Source organism: Sinohyriopsis cumingii, chromosome 1 (assembly GCF_028554795.1).
Source record: "Sinohyriopsis cumingii isolate HCF-2022 chromosome 1, ASM2855479v2, whole genome shotgun sequence".
Taxonomy (NCBI): Eukaryota; Metazoa; Mollusca; class Bivalvia; order Unionida; family Unionidae; genus Sinohyriopsis; species Sinohyriopsis cumingii.
In genome coordinates this window covers 184474498-184487169 of record NC_142961.1, presented here as the reverse complement: position 1 = coordinate 184487169, position 12672 = coordinate 184474498, and the positions used below count along the sequence as shown (strand labels likewise).

Sequence of the window (12672 nt, the reverse complement as noted above, 5' to 3'; positions counted from 1 at the left end):
AAAGATCCACAAACACGAGCCCGTGTCTTAGAAGCTAGTCTCAAAGAAGTCTTACGATGGTTCACGGTGACGGCACGTCAATTACTCCAAGGAATCATTCAGATTCCTCATCAAACCAAACGCTTTTTCGATCGAAACAAAGTCGCTTTGGTCCAACTGGCCGATCCCCGCATCGACACTCAAACCAAAAAACAAATCATTTTGAAACCTGGAGGGAGCGGTACTCTAGGAGGGGTCATCATTCGCTCACTCTTAAGATGGGATCCTAATGCCCCCAAAGTTATCCCCAAGACAAAAGTCCAACGAAGCCCCAAGAAGAAAAAGAAAAAGACCAAGTCCCCAAGAAGAATAACTTCTCCAGTGGCAGGACCCTCCTCTTACCAGACACCACCACCATCACCCCGGAAAAAGAAAAGAAGCCCCCAGAAAAAGAAACAGAGAAAAAGTCCTCAAAAAAAGAAAAGTCCACAGAAGAAGAAAACTAGTCGCAAGAGAGGCACTTCGGCCAGGACGCAACCTTACACTCGCAAGCCACGACCTACCACAGCGTCTCCGGCAGCCTCACGTTTGTCCACTTCTCCGTTGATGTCACCAGGAACTGAAGAGTACTTGGAGACGTTGATTACACCAAGAACTTCTCCGTTGATGACCCCCAAAAGAACTTCCCCAGTGGCAGGACCTTCCAATTTAGCGGTAGTGGCTGCTGCTCACAAAGTACCTTCTCCCAAAATCAAAGTCCATGAAAGATCGGGCATGTTACAAAGTTTACTGGATTTGTCCAAGCAAGAACTGGCTCGATTTAGTCCGTTACGTACCCCTGCACGACGTGTCATGCCTGTCCTCAAACTGATAAAACGTAAAGACAATCAGTGGCGACGAGTTCCAGTATAAAAAGACCTGTGACCAAGTCGGGGTATCAGTGAACTTGTAAAAGATGTCACCTCCAAGAAGCCACAAAAGAAAGAGACAAAGGCAGACGCGTCATCCGACAAAGCGCTTAGCCAAGCATCGACGTTACCCTAAAAAAAGACACAGTCGTTCCAAGAAAAAGAGGTGTCAACAAAGGGGAGGATTCCTTGGCGATTTTCGGAAAAACATTGTCACCTTTATGACAAAGCGATAGTCCCAGAAAAAAAGATAAAAGGGTGTGCGTTAAGTCATCGACGTTAGTGTCTGTTCGGTGAATGTCCCGGAACCCACAAGCAAAAATGTCACCCTCCAGAAAACCCCAAGGAAAAAAAAGGAAAGGACTGCCACCACGTTTAGCCAAACATGGGGACCTGTTATCTGTCCTGTCCAAAGCTTCTCCACCCCTACGAAAAAAACTCATTCAAACGGCCTCCAAAGAGGTCATCGATACCGTGTGCGAATGTTGTTTGAACGTTTTGAAAGGCACGATCCCTTTGTCCAAACACCAGAAACAATGCTTAGGCAAACATCGTCACGTTCTTCGGAAAATGGTTCAAAAGAAAATTCCCATTCGTCAAAAAAAGAAGATGTTGGTCCAACGTGGAGGCATTTTACCTCTCTTGTTAGGCCCCATACTAAAAGGAGTCTTGGGAACCATGTTGGGAGGACTGATGGGAGCAAGATAAAAAGGCCTTCGGAAGTCCCAAGATCTCAGAATTCATCCCTGACAACCCCATGGAAGGACGAAAACTAGCTTTAGTGCCTTACAAACGATGGATGGAATACCATCGGTGGCAAGAACAACGCACCCCGCATTTACCTCCCAATCCCAATTTGAGCGAGATGTCCCAGTTACAACACGAACTGCAGTCCTTGATGGATCGCCAAGATTTGTCCGAAACAGAAAAATCGCAAAAGTACGGTCAACTCTTGCAACGACTGCAACTCTTTCACCAGAAAGCTTTAGACGAAACAGCTCTACCCACTTTGAAAGATTTTAAGACCTTGATGAAAAGTCCAGCACCATCATTACCACCACCACCACCACTACCATCCCCAAGGGTTACCAGAGATGCTACCCCACAAAGACCTGAGGAAGAAGAGATGCGCGAAGTGTTTCAAACACCGTCAGCAGCTCCCATTTCGAGTAAGATTGCAGGATCCTTGTTGACCCCGTCCCCTACACCCCAACGAGAAGAAATGAAAGCTTGGGTTAAAAAGATGATGTCCACGCCTTCTTCGACAGAAGTGAAAAAGAAAGAAGGGAAACCAGAAGTGAAAAAAGAAAAGAAAACCAAAGTCATTCCATTGCCACCTCCACCTCCACCACCACTACCTTCGACTTCTACTCCCGTAGCCCATCGGACACGTAAATCCGTTTCCAAACCACCCTTTCGTCCCACCCAAAGTAGCATCACCGAAGAGTGGGTGACTTATTAACACACAAAATAAAAAATGGAAAAAGTCTTAGCCAGCATTTACTACGATCCCTCGCATCCTGCAGGTTACGCAGGAGTTCAAAAATTGTATCGTGCTGCCAAAACGCGGCTGAAAAGTCTCCGTTTACCTCAAGTGCAACGATGGTTACAAGAACAAGCTACCTACACTTTACACAAACCCATTCGACGCAAGTTTGCCAGAAGTCGCACCCGAGTGGAAGGCATCGATCATCAATGGCAAGCCGATTTAGCCGATGTCTCTCATTTGGCCAGCTACAATCGTGGTTACAAATATTTGTTTTGTGTCATCGACGTCTTTTCCAAATTTGCCTGGGTCGTGCCCTTGACATCCAAATCGAGCAGCGAGTTAGTGCGAGCCCTGCAACGGGTGTTGAAACAAAGCGGTCGTCGCCCTCTTCGATGGCAAACGGACAAAGGCACCGAATTTCTGAACCAAGCTTTCCAAAAAGAATTAAAGAAACGTGACATTCATTTTTTTACCACCGAGAATCCCGAAACCAAAGCCAGCATCGTGGAACGTTTTCAACGCACTTTGAAAGAACGCATGTGGAAATATTTTACGCATCACCACACTCTGAAGTACATCGACATCTTACCGCACCTGGTGCAAGCGTACAACCAATCTTACCATCGAAGCATCGGACGTGCCCCGCAAGACGTGACTCCCGACAACGAAGTGCTGGTGTTCGAGCGCCTGTTCGGTACGTCCCCGACGAGGGCTGTCCCCAAGAAAAGTGGAGAGTTGACCGTAGGAGATTGGGTGCGCATTGGCAAAACCAAACGCACTTTCGACAAAGGTTACTTACCTAACTGGACGACCGAACTGTTTCGCGTCACTGGACGAGTACATGGCCGTCATCCTGCCGTCTATAAATTGGAAGACATGAACGGAGAAGTACTCAAAGGAACGTTTTATTTCCCCGAGTTACAACGTGTCACCAAAAAAGAAGACGACGTGTACGACATCGAAAGCATTCTCGAACGCAGAACCCGTAAAGTGGGCAAACGACGTGTCAAAGAAGTCAAAGTACGTTGGAAAGGATATCCACCCAGTTTCGATTCTTGGATCGACGCTTCGCAAGTTATCGACTATAAAAAGAAGAAGTGACCATCATGCCCTTTCACACAGCAGCAGATGCAGCTACGTCGACCAGTCCTTCTTCCCCTAGTTCTTCTGTGCAAGATTTACAAAAACAACCCTTGTGGGTGTGGTGTGGAGAACGTGTGCCTAAAACGCAAATCGTCTTTTTCTGCCAAATCTTCGTGGTGTATTGTGTCATCGGGGCAGCCATCGCCAATTTGAGTTTGCAACAAGGAGACAAACAATTGTGGACCATTTTATTGAGCAGTTGCATCGGTTACCTGCTTCCCAATCCCTCCCTGAAATTCTCCTCAAACGGGAACGTTGTGTCCAGTGCCAGTGTCAGTCACCACTCCAACAACAACCAGAACCCCATTTTGGGCGGAGACACACCTCTGACATCCACTAATATTCCCTCGGACAGCCACAGAACTCTGGAATTATGAGTCACCAAAACCAATTTTACTTAACCTTACCCAGTGACAGTTCCATGGAGGTGTTTCCCCACAACACGTTGTGCTGTTACACGGCCAAATTACCTCAAGCCATCCCCTTAGATCACGAAGCCCATTGGGAAGTGGCTTTAGTGGAAATCATTCACCCGACCCAAGTCCTCAATGTCCTTCCCAATCAAAATTTTTTTCATGTGGAAGTTCATGACGAGTCATTGCAACAGGAGTTGAATAAGAAAGTCATATATGACAATAAAACCTATAATGAGAAAACTCAAAAGTGGACCTACCACTTTTTCATTTCCCCAGGTTATTATTTCAGTGGTCAACATTTGGTCAACATGATAGCTGCCAAGTTTAATGGTGTGTTTGGGAAAGCTTTGGAGCATGTCAACAAAAGTGTCACCATGGAGTACCACAAAGTAGCTCGTCGCTTCTCGATGAAATTTGAGCGGAGTAAAATCATGTCCATTTTATTTTGTCCTGAATTGTTTGACATGTTGGGCGGAGACATGAACCTGAGAATGAGCATACTCAAGAACAGCGAATCACCCATCGTTTACGACAACGAGTCTTTTAGCAAGTTATTTCGTACCCCAGTAGAACTGAACCAAGGACTGAATTTGATGTTCGTGTACTCCGATGTGGTGGAATACAACGTGGTGGGACACACCTCCGTGCCGTTACTGCGTGTCATTCCTTTCAAAGTGGATTCTGCCGCAAACGCTGACGAGGAAGGTGGAAACACTTATCACGTTCACCGCGAATTTGTCCATCCTCATTATTTGCCGGTCAGCAAGTCGTATTTGGACACGGTCAACATTACTATAAAAGGAGATTTGGGACAAAATATTCCATTCACCAAAGGAAAAGTCACGGTGAAACTCCATTTTCGAAAACGGTTCTCTCACGATTCGTAAGCAAGTCATGTATCCAGTGTACCAAGGGGTTGCACGACAGCGAGGACACGGTTTAGGAGATATGTTAAAATCGGCCTTTCGTTCGGTGGCCCCGGTGTTGAAACCGATGGTGACACGCGGATTGCACGCCTTGAAAGATGCGGCACTGACGCAAGGCAAAGAATTTCTCCAAAATGTCATCATCGACAAACAAAACCCTAAAGAAGCCTTCATGAGGGCAGGCAAAAATGTCCTGCTGCAAACGGGTAAAGACATTTTAGGCCGACGAGACACACCTATAAATGCCCTGCACGCTACCGAGTCAGGCATTCAGCAAGGACAAGGCAGAAAGAGACGACGAAGAAAACACCCTTTCACCAGACTTCAAGCTAGAAAAGCCAAGAAAAGAAGAACCGTTCGAGACTTAGACGTTTTCGATTATTGAGACACAGAAAAATGATGCACCGAGAGTCATGTGCTTGTTCCAAGACGGAACTGGATATGTTTGCCATGCCCCCCACCATGATGACGATGCAAGAATCCCAGTGGGTGGAATTTCATCCCGTCTCCTCTTTGACGGATTCCGCTCCCATCGAGTTCGAAATCAAAGGACAACCCGAAGATTACATCGATCTGAATAGCAGTTACCTGTATTTGAAAGTCAAAGTGATCAAAACTGACAACACCAATCCTGGAGCCAATGATAGGGTAGCGCCCGTCAACAATTTCATGCATTCCTTGTTCAGCGAAGTGGACTTGTACTTGAATAACAAACTGGTCAGCAGCAGCATGGATACTTACCCGTATCGTGCCTACTTGGAAAATCTCTTGACGTACGGAAAAGAAGCCAAGAATACTCATCTGGATGCTTGCGTGGTATGGAAACCTGACACGGCAGGTGCAGGCACGTTTAGCGACACAGCCCTGACAGAAGATGGGAATGATCACAATGTGGGGTTTAACACACGTAGAACTAAAATTTTGCAAGGACGTAGTTTAGAACTGATGGATCGTTTGCATTTGGACATGTGGTTACAAGAAAAGTATTTACTGAACGGAGTTGATATTCGCCTGAGACTGAATCGTAGCACTGCCGCTTTCCATTTGATGGCCCATGCCAACGAATACAAAACTGTTATCCAAGAAGCCAGACTTTACGTACGCCGTGTGGAAGTGTTACCTAAAGTGGGAAACGACATCAGTCAGACGTTGAGCAGAACGACCGCCAAGTATCCCATAAGACGTGTGGAAGTGAAAACGTTCACCATTCCTGTTGGACAGCGATCCATGATCGAAGATCATCTGTTCCAAGGACAGTTACCCAAGCGTTTGATCGTTGGTATCGTCAGGAATTCAGCTTTCAATGGACTTCACAACGAAAATCCTTTTGAGTTTCGACACTCTAGCGTGTCCAAAATCGAAGTCAGTCGTGACGGCAAGACCTTGTGTACACGACCCTTTGAGCCTAACTTTGCCCAGAACAATTACTTGAGATCGTACTTGTCCCTGTACGAAGCCACCGGACAGTTAGGAACCAATACCAGTCACGGTATTACGTACGAAGATTATGCAGGAGGCTACGCTTTGTGGGCTTTCGATTTCACTCCAGACCAAGGCAGCGACGAGGGACATTTCCACCCTATAAAATCTGGCCAGATTCGTGTGGAAATTCAGTTTGCAAATCGAGACCCTGCTGATCCAACGTTGAACGTGATCCTGTATGCAGAATTTGACAATACGATAGAAATCAACAGTTTGAGAGAAGTCATTCTAGATTACTAGAAGCCATGGAAGACTGTTATCCCTCTTTACCTAGTGAAGAAACTTTGGACATGAAATGTGAGGAGACCGTGGAAGGAGAATCCCAAGACAAAGACGAAGAAATTGTCATGATGAAGTCGAGATGGCCAGAACAAGAAGCCCATTTAGTCTCCTGTTTTGCCAAACACTTGGTCGACAAAATGACGGAATTGATCAAGAAAAATTGTTATGGATGTCAAAACGATCATCCCAGTCAAATTCAACACGATAAATGCCTGATGTTGAGTCAAGAAGAAAAATTGGACGAGTATCTGGACGAAGCTTGGAGTCTCATCTCAAACAAAGACGTGTTGCACCAGTGGTATAAAGACTTGCGTGAACATTCTTGTCCACCATTAACCACTCAAGAGATCCATCGTATCGAAGCTCTCCTGAATCAGAGTGAGGAAACAGAACGAATAACCGTTTATTCGTCAGACATTTTCAAGCAAAAAGTCAGGATCGAATTGACGACTTATTATTACCTGTGAAGAAGAAAAAAAAACACAAATCAATGGATACCTGGGAACTTTATTACCTTTTGAACCATAGTTCGTATACGGCTTCTTGGAATCCTGTCGTCTGTGCTAAAGATGAACTCCCTCATCGCAAACCTAAAGACCATCAAGCTTACGTGATCAACACGGACGAAAGTCATCTCCCAGGAACCCACTGGGTAGCCGTCTACTTTCCTCAAGAAGGATGTGTGGAATATTTCGATTCGTACGGATTGCCCCCTTTGGAAGACGATATCATCGACTTTATGAGAAGAAATGCTCAAACCACCCGATTCAATAACGTGAAATTACAAGGCACAGATTCCTTGGTGTGTGGACAGTACTGTGTGTATTTTCTGCATCATCGCAGCCTGGGCTATTCCTTAGAACATTTAGTGACTCATTTCGATCCTCGTTCTTCTGCTAGAAATGATGTGAAAGTAGATCGATGGTTTTGTGACCATTATGCTTATCTTTTGTCTCAAGCTAGGAAACGTAGTGTCCATCAATGGCCTAATGATTTCCAACAGTGGAAATCACAATTTCATTCACAACGTTGTCAGCCCTGTTCAAAGTAGTTAGTATTTGAAGAAAAAAATGTTTCTGATTTGAAAAAAATTGTTAGATGTTATAGTGTTGGATTATTGTTAAAAATGTTAGAAATGTTGTTGTTCAGTGTTAAGTGATTTTTGAATAAAAAATGTTGTGTTTTGAAAAAATGCTTTTGTCTTTTGTTTAGCTAGAAGAATGTTGAATTGATGCTCTTTCATTTCTTACTATCCCTCTCATGACAATCACTGAACGTTGCGAATCGAAAACCGTGTGGGGGATGTTTTCCTTCACGTCCGCGCTTTCACTTTAAGAACCGGGGTTGTTTCCAGTCTAACCATCCATTGTCGACTCATCCTCCTACGAAGATGTGCTCCAAACTAGCTAAGCTCAACGAAGCCTACGTGAATTTGCATAGGGTCAGACACAGTCTGATACCGAAGCCAGAAGAAATAGAGAATGTGAGAATGTTAAAAATCACTGAAGACCTGATAGAAGAGCTTTTCAGAGAAGAAATGAACAAGGAGAAAGAAGAATGGACAGAGAAGTACAGACTTCAGAGACAGCAGCAACAGCAGCAACAACAACAGCAGCAGCAACAACCTGAAGCTGACAGAGGCTTTGTCGATTGTCGTATCGACACCAAAGAATTCTTCTTCTCTTTCCGAAGAAGCAGACCTATTGCCAGAAAGTCTATCCTCAGAGGACATCGCATTCTTAGAAACTAAAAAAGAATGCCATAGCAAAACAAAAAACAGCCCTTTTCAGGGCTAACCAATACTCTAGAAAAGAAATAACGATCCATTTGCCAATGTGTGCAGGTAGAATAGTGTGAAAATAAACACTAAATCTTTCTTAAAAATTTTGAGGGTATGTGTTGGTGTGATTGTGTTAGTAAGTGATAAAGTAGGTTGGTGTGGATAGTAGATTAAAATGATGTTTGTTTTTTTGGGCTGTTAGAGGTTTATATTTTGGGTTAGATTGGATTGCTTTGCGTATGTGGATAGTCTATTGAAGTGATGGGTAGCATAAAAAAGTGAGCGAGTGTTTCTTTTAGGTCCGCGCGTTGTTGATGTTTTTTGGTCATGATCTAGGTAAGATGAATTTTATGTTTTTTAGGGGATGTTTTCCTTCACGTACGCGCTTTCAGTATAAATTGAAACTCGTTCGGCAGTCCAGCTACCCTTGTTGATTGATCAACACAGCCAGAAGAATGACTAGCAGAATAGTGAAACTGTTAGAACTCCAGATGCACCTGGAATATGCCAGGCGGATAGTAAATGAACTATCAGCGGAGGCTATCGTAGAAGAAGCAAGAATAAAGAAGGAAGAAGAGGAGAGAAGACAGAGGGAAGAGGAGGAAAAGAAAAGAGAAGAGAGGATGTCGTTTAATATTCCTGAAACAGAGGATTGGGGTGCTGAAGCGAATCATCCTCCCTCTGCGCTCCCCAGAAGAAAGGTGAAAGAAGACTGGGGAAGAAGATGCGTGTGCGGCGCCAGGCCAGGAAGGTGCAACCATTAGATAGGTGCATCTGGAGTTTAAAAAAACAGCCCTTTTCAGGGCTACCCAATACTCTAGAAAAGAAATAACTATTAATTTGCCAATGTGTGTAGGTAGAGTAGTGTAAAAATAAACACTAACTCTTTTTATGATAGTGTGAGGGTATGAGTTAGTGTGTTGGTGTGTTAGTAAGAGCTAAGGTATGTTTGTGTGAATAGTAGATTATGGGTTTTTTAGCAAATGTGGAGAGTATAGTTAGGGTTATATTATATGAAATGAGAAAGTAGGGGGATGTTTTCCTTCACGTACGCGCGATGTTGGGTCATAATCTAGGTAAGATCCATTTTATGTTTCAGGGGGATGTTTTCCTTCACGTTCGCGCTTTTCGTATAAGAACCCACAGTATTAGTTGTTCAAACCATTCTGCAAAGAATACAAATAAGATGGCGTCAAACCACCTTAACAAAATGGAAAAATTGCAAAACGTCATGGACAATTTAGGAATGTTTGAGCAAATGTTGGTTAACCTAAACGAGGATCACTACTCATATAGTCCCCATAGAGTGAAGATGGAGATAAACAATTTACGAAAAATGAAGGTAATCATTAGTGATCTGTTGAAAGAAATCAAGGAGGAAAAGGAGGATGAAGAGGAAAGGATAAGGATGAGAGAATGGAATGAAAAAATTGAAAAAGAAGAAGAAAATGAAAAGAGGAAGAAAGAAGAGGAGGAAGAGAAGAAGAAAGAAGAGGAGAAGAAAAAAAAGAAAGAGAAGAAGAGTGTAGGAGATAAAATAAGAACTTGGTGGAGGAAAAGAAGAAATTAGAAGAAGAAAACCCAAAGGCCCTTTTCAGGGCCAGCCATATTTCTCGAAAAGAGATAGCCTTTCCATTGCCTACCCCTTTTTTAAAAAATTTTTTTTAAATTTAAAAAAAATCCCATGTTAAATTTCCCTTGTCCGTAGAGTGACCCACGATTTATTGCCATGTTCAATTCCCTTGTACGTAGAGTGACCCACGATTTATTCCCATGTTAAATTCCCCTTGTACGTAGATTGACCCACGATTTTTCTCCATGTTAAATTTCCATTGTACGTAGATTGACCCAAGGGTGTTTTTAATGCTAATTCCCATTGTACGTAGAGTGCCCCCCTTCACTACTCACCTCCTCCAAGTTTTTGCTAGATGGTGTGAATTGAAATCCATTTCAGGTGGCTAATTGAGTTTTTCCACGATGTCGCAATTAACACATAAACGTGTGCATCGAAATTTCAGAATTGTTACAGCGATATACTTCTTACTGGTATAAATCCAAGTTATTCCAACATTTTCACTTCTGACACCATGTTATGTTTTGATACATGTCAAAAGATAGTTTGGTCTAACTGCTTTAATGGTTAGATTACAACTGCTGCTAATGTTATCATAAAGCATATAGGGTCACAACTGAGCGAAAGCCTGGAGCTGACCTTAGGTGACCTGTAACAATCAGACCATTTGTAGCAACAGAATATTGACACCATATATTACCACACAAGCCTGACTCCAAGACTCCGCTCACTTCGACTTCTGCCTGACGGAGTCCTGTAGAAAGACTCCGACCGTAATATTGAAAATGAAGGTTAATTCGCCCTATTCGATTCATGCGATGGTAGTCCGAGAGTAATGAGTTGGTACGTTACTGTATTTTAAATGCAATACAAAGTCGAATGCCTGAGCTAAATATTTGTAACGAATTTATTATGATATGCAAAATGCAATTTTAAATATCAGCGCTGATTCTAAAATAGGTAGTGCGAGAAAGGAGAGAAGTGTCCTTGTATTAATGTATGACTTATCAAATTGTTAGCCCCGCTGTTTTCCCACTAGTCATACATGTAAGACCTTGACGCTGATATTTATGGTTTGCGCGTTGAAACAAAAATAGCATGTGTTATGTCTTACATTCTAGGATATAACAGGGGCCTTTGAAGTTAAACTGACAACACTCACACCAGGACCACACAATTTCGATAAATATGGCATCAGTTAAATATGACTTTTCGATTGTGCTTTCGATCATTTGAATTGTAGTACATGTCTATGTTTTATTTGGTCTAATATTTCTTAATCAGCACTTTAGGTTACGACACTATGCCTATCAACGTAAGGTATTGATTGACCCAGTTGATAACATTGGACTTTCGAAATAAGTGCGTGAGGTCGTGAGAAATGGGGGGCACTAATCAAGGATAGGCACAGAGAGGACGTTCAACGAATACTCTCTTACCTGAATTTCTTTATCCTGGTCAGAACAGTTTGAAATTCTAACACTGAGTCGCCTCTAAAACAACGCTTTCTTAGTATGTTTGTTGTTTCATTATAATTGCATATGTTAAGCCAAACCGAAACCGACATTTCTGGATTTTTCGGTATATGTATCCATATTCAAGCCACTACTGAATAACTGACATAAAAATGAAATACCAGCATGCAAATTACAATGGTACACTTAATATGCCCACATTTGTTGAGGTCATTGCAAACGAACAAGTTGTAGATTAGCATTCATGATTCACCATTTAAAACGTTAGATACCTTCCGAAGAAATATTAGACGGATACATCACGCATGTGCTCAACTAGTCTAGTTTCGTTTTCAAGAATTAAGGTTTCACTGGACATTTTATTTTGGTTAATTTTCACCCGACAATAACCTATTGCAGAAAAATGAGAATAATTTTAAGAGGAAGATACAAATAAAAAATAACTAATGATTTTTGTAGAAAACATGAGTGTGAGATTTTGATTGAGGCAATCAGGTTAATTCCTTATGCAAATGGTGGCTGTTATACTGAACCAACACTGCCACCGTGGCCTCTTTTTTACATTCATTTTTTGGCAGCTAATTTGAACTTTTCCCGTGACAAGGTAGCTAAAAGAATTAGTACGTACCTTATGCATAAATAAAGTTCACTAGTACAGCAATATGATGTATAATATTAAACAAAGTCCAATACAATCACCGGATAAAGCACCGGATTCTCATTGGCTAGTTGGTAACGGGTCAGAAAGGATCGGTACGGAAAAGGCCCGGGTTGAAAAAGGCTTGGTCCAGAAAGGCCATTAACGGGTCAGAAAGGACCTGGACGTAAAAGGCCCGGGTTAAAAAGGACCGTTTAAAAAGATTGATAAATAATAATAATAATAATAATAATATAACGAAAAAGAAGAAGACAGCTTTTCTAAAATACACATCTATTCACTTCTATGTCAATGACATTTTTACATATTTTGTTAAAACACAGCTGCAAAGGTTAAAACACTGGTCAGTAATAATGAACACACAGACTGAAACAAAGTACTGATAGCAAACAACGGACCTTTACAGATTACATAGATTGTAGTACCGATATCAGAAAGAATCGCGATCGCATTGTATTTTTCACACTACCTTTACTTGTTTTCTATCTTAGATTTATTTAATACGTTAGGAAACTTTGATGATCACAATTAAGAAGCGAATTCGAGTCTCTACAATCACAA

General features: G+C 42.3%; 1 protein-coding gene across 1 annotated transcript in view; it reads right to left on the bottom strand.

Annotated features, from left to right (window-relative positions):
- The window catches only part of LOC149808522 (uncharacterized), a 91929-nt gene extending 79744 nt beyond the window's left edge, over positions 1 to 12185 (bottom strand). The window contains exon 1 of the mRNA XM_089978445.1: positions 12082 to 12185. The gene's annotated coding sequence lies outside the window, so the exon portion shown is untranslated. The remainder of the gene's footprint in view (positions 1 to 12081) is intronic.
- Between the last annotated feature and the right edge of the window lie 487 nt (positions 12186 to 12672).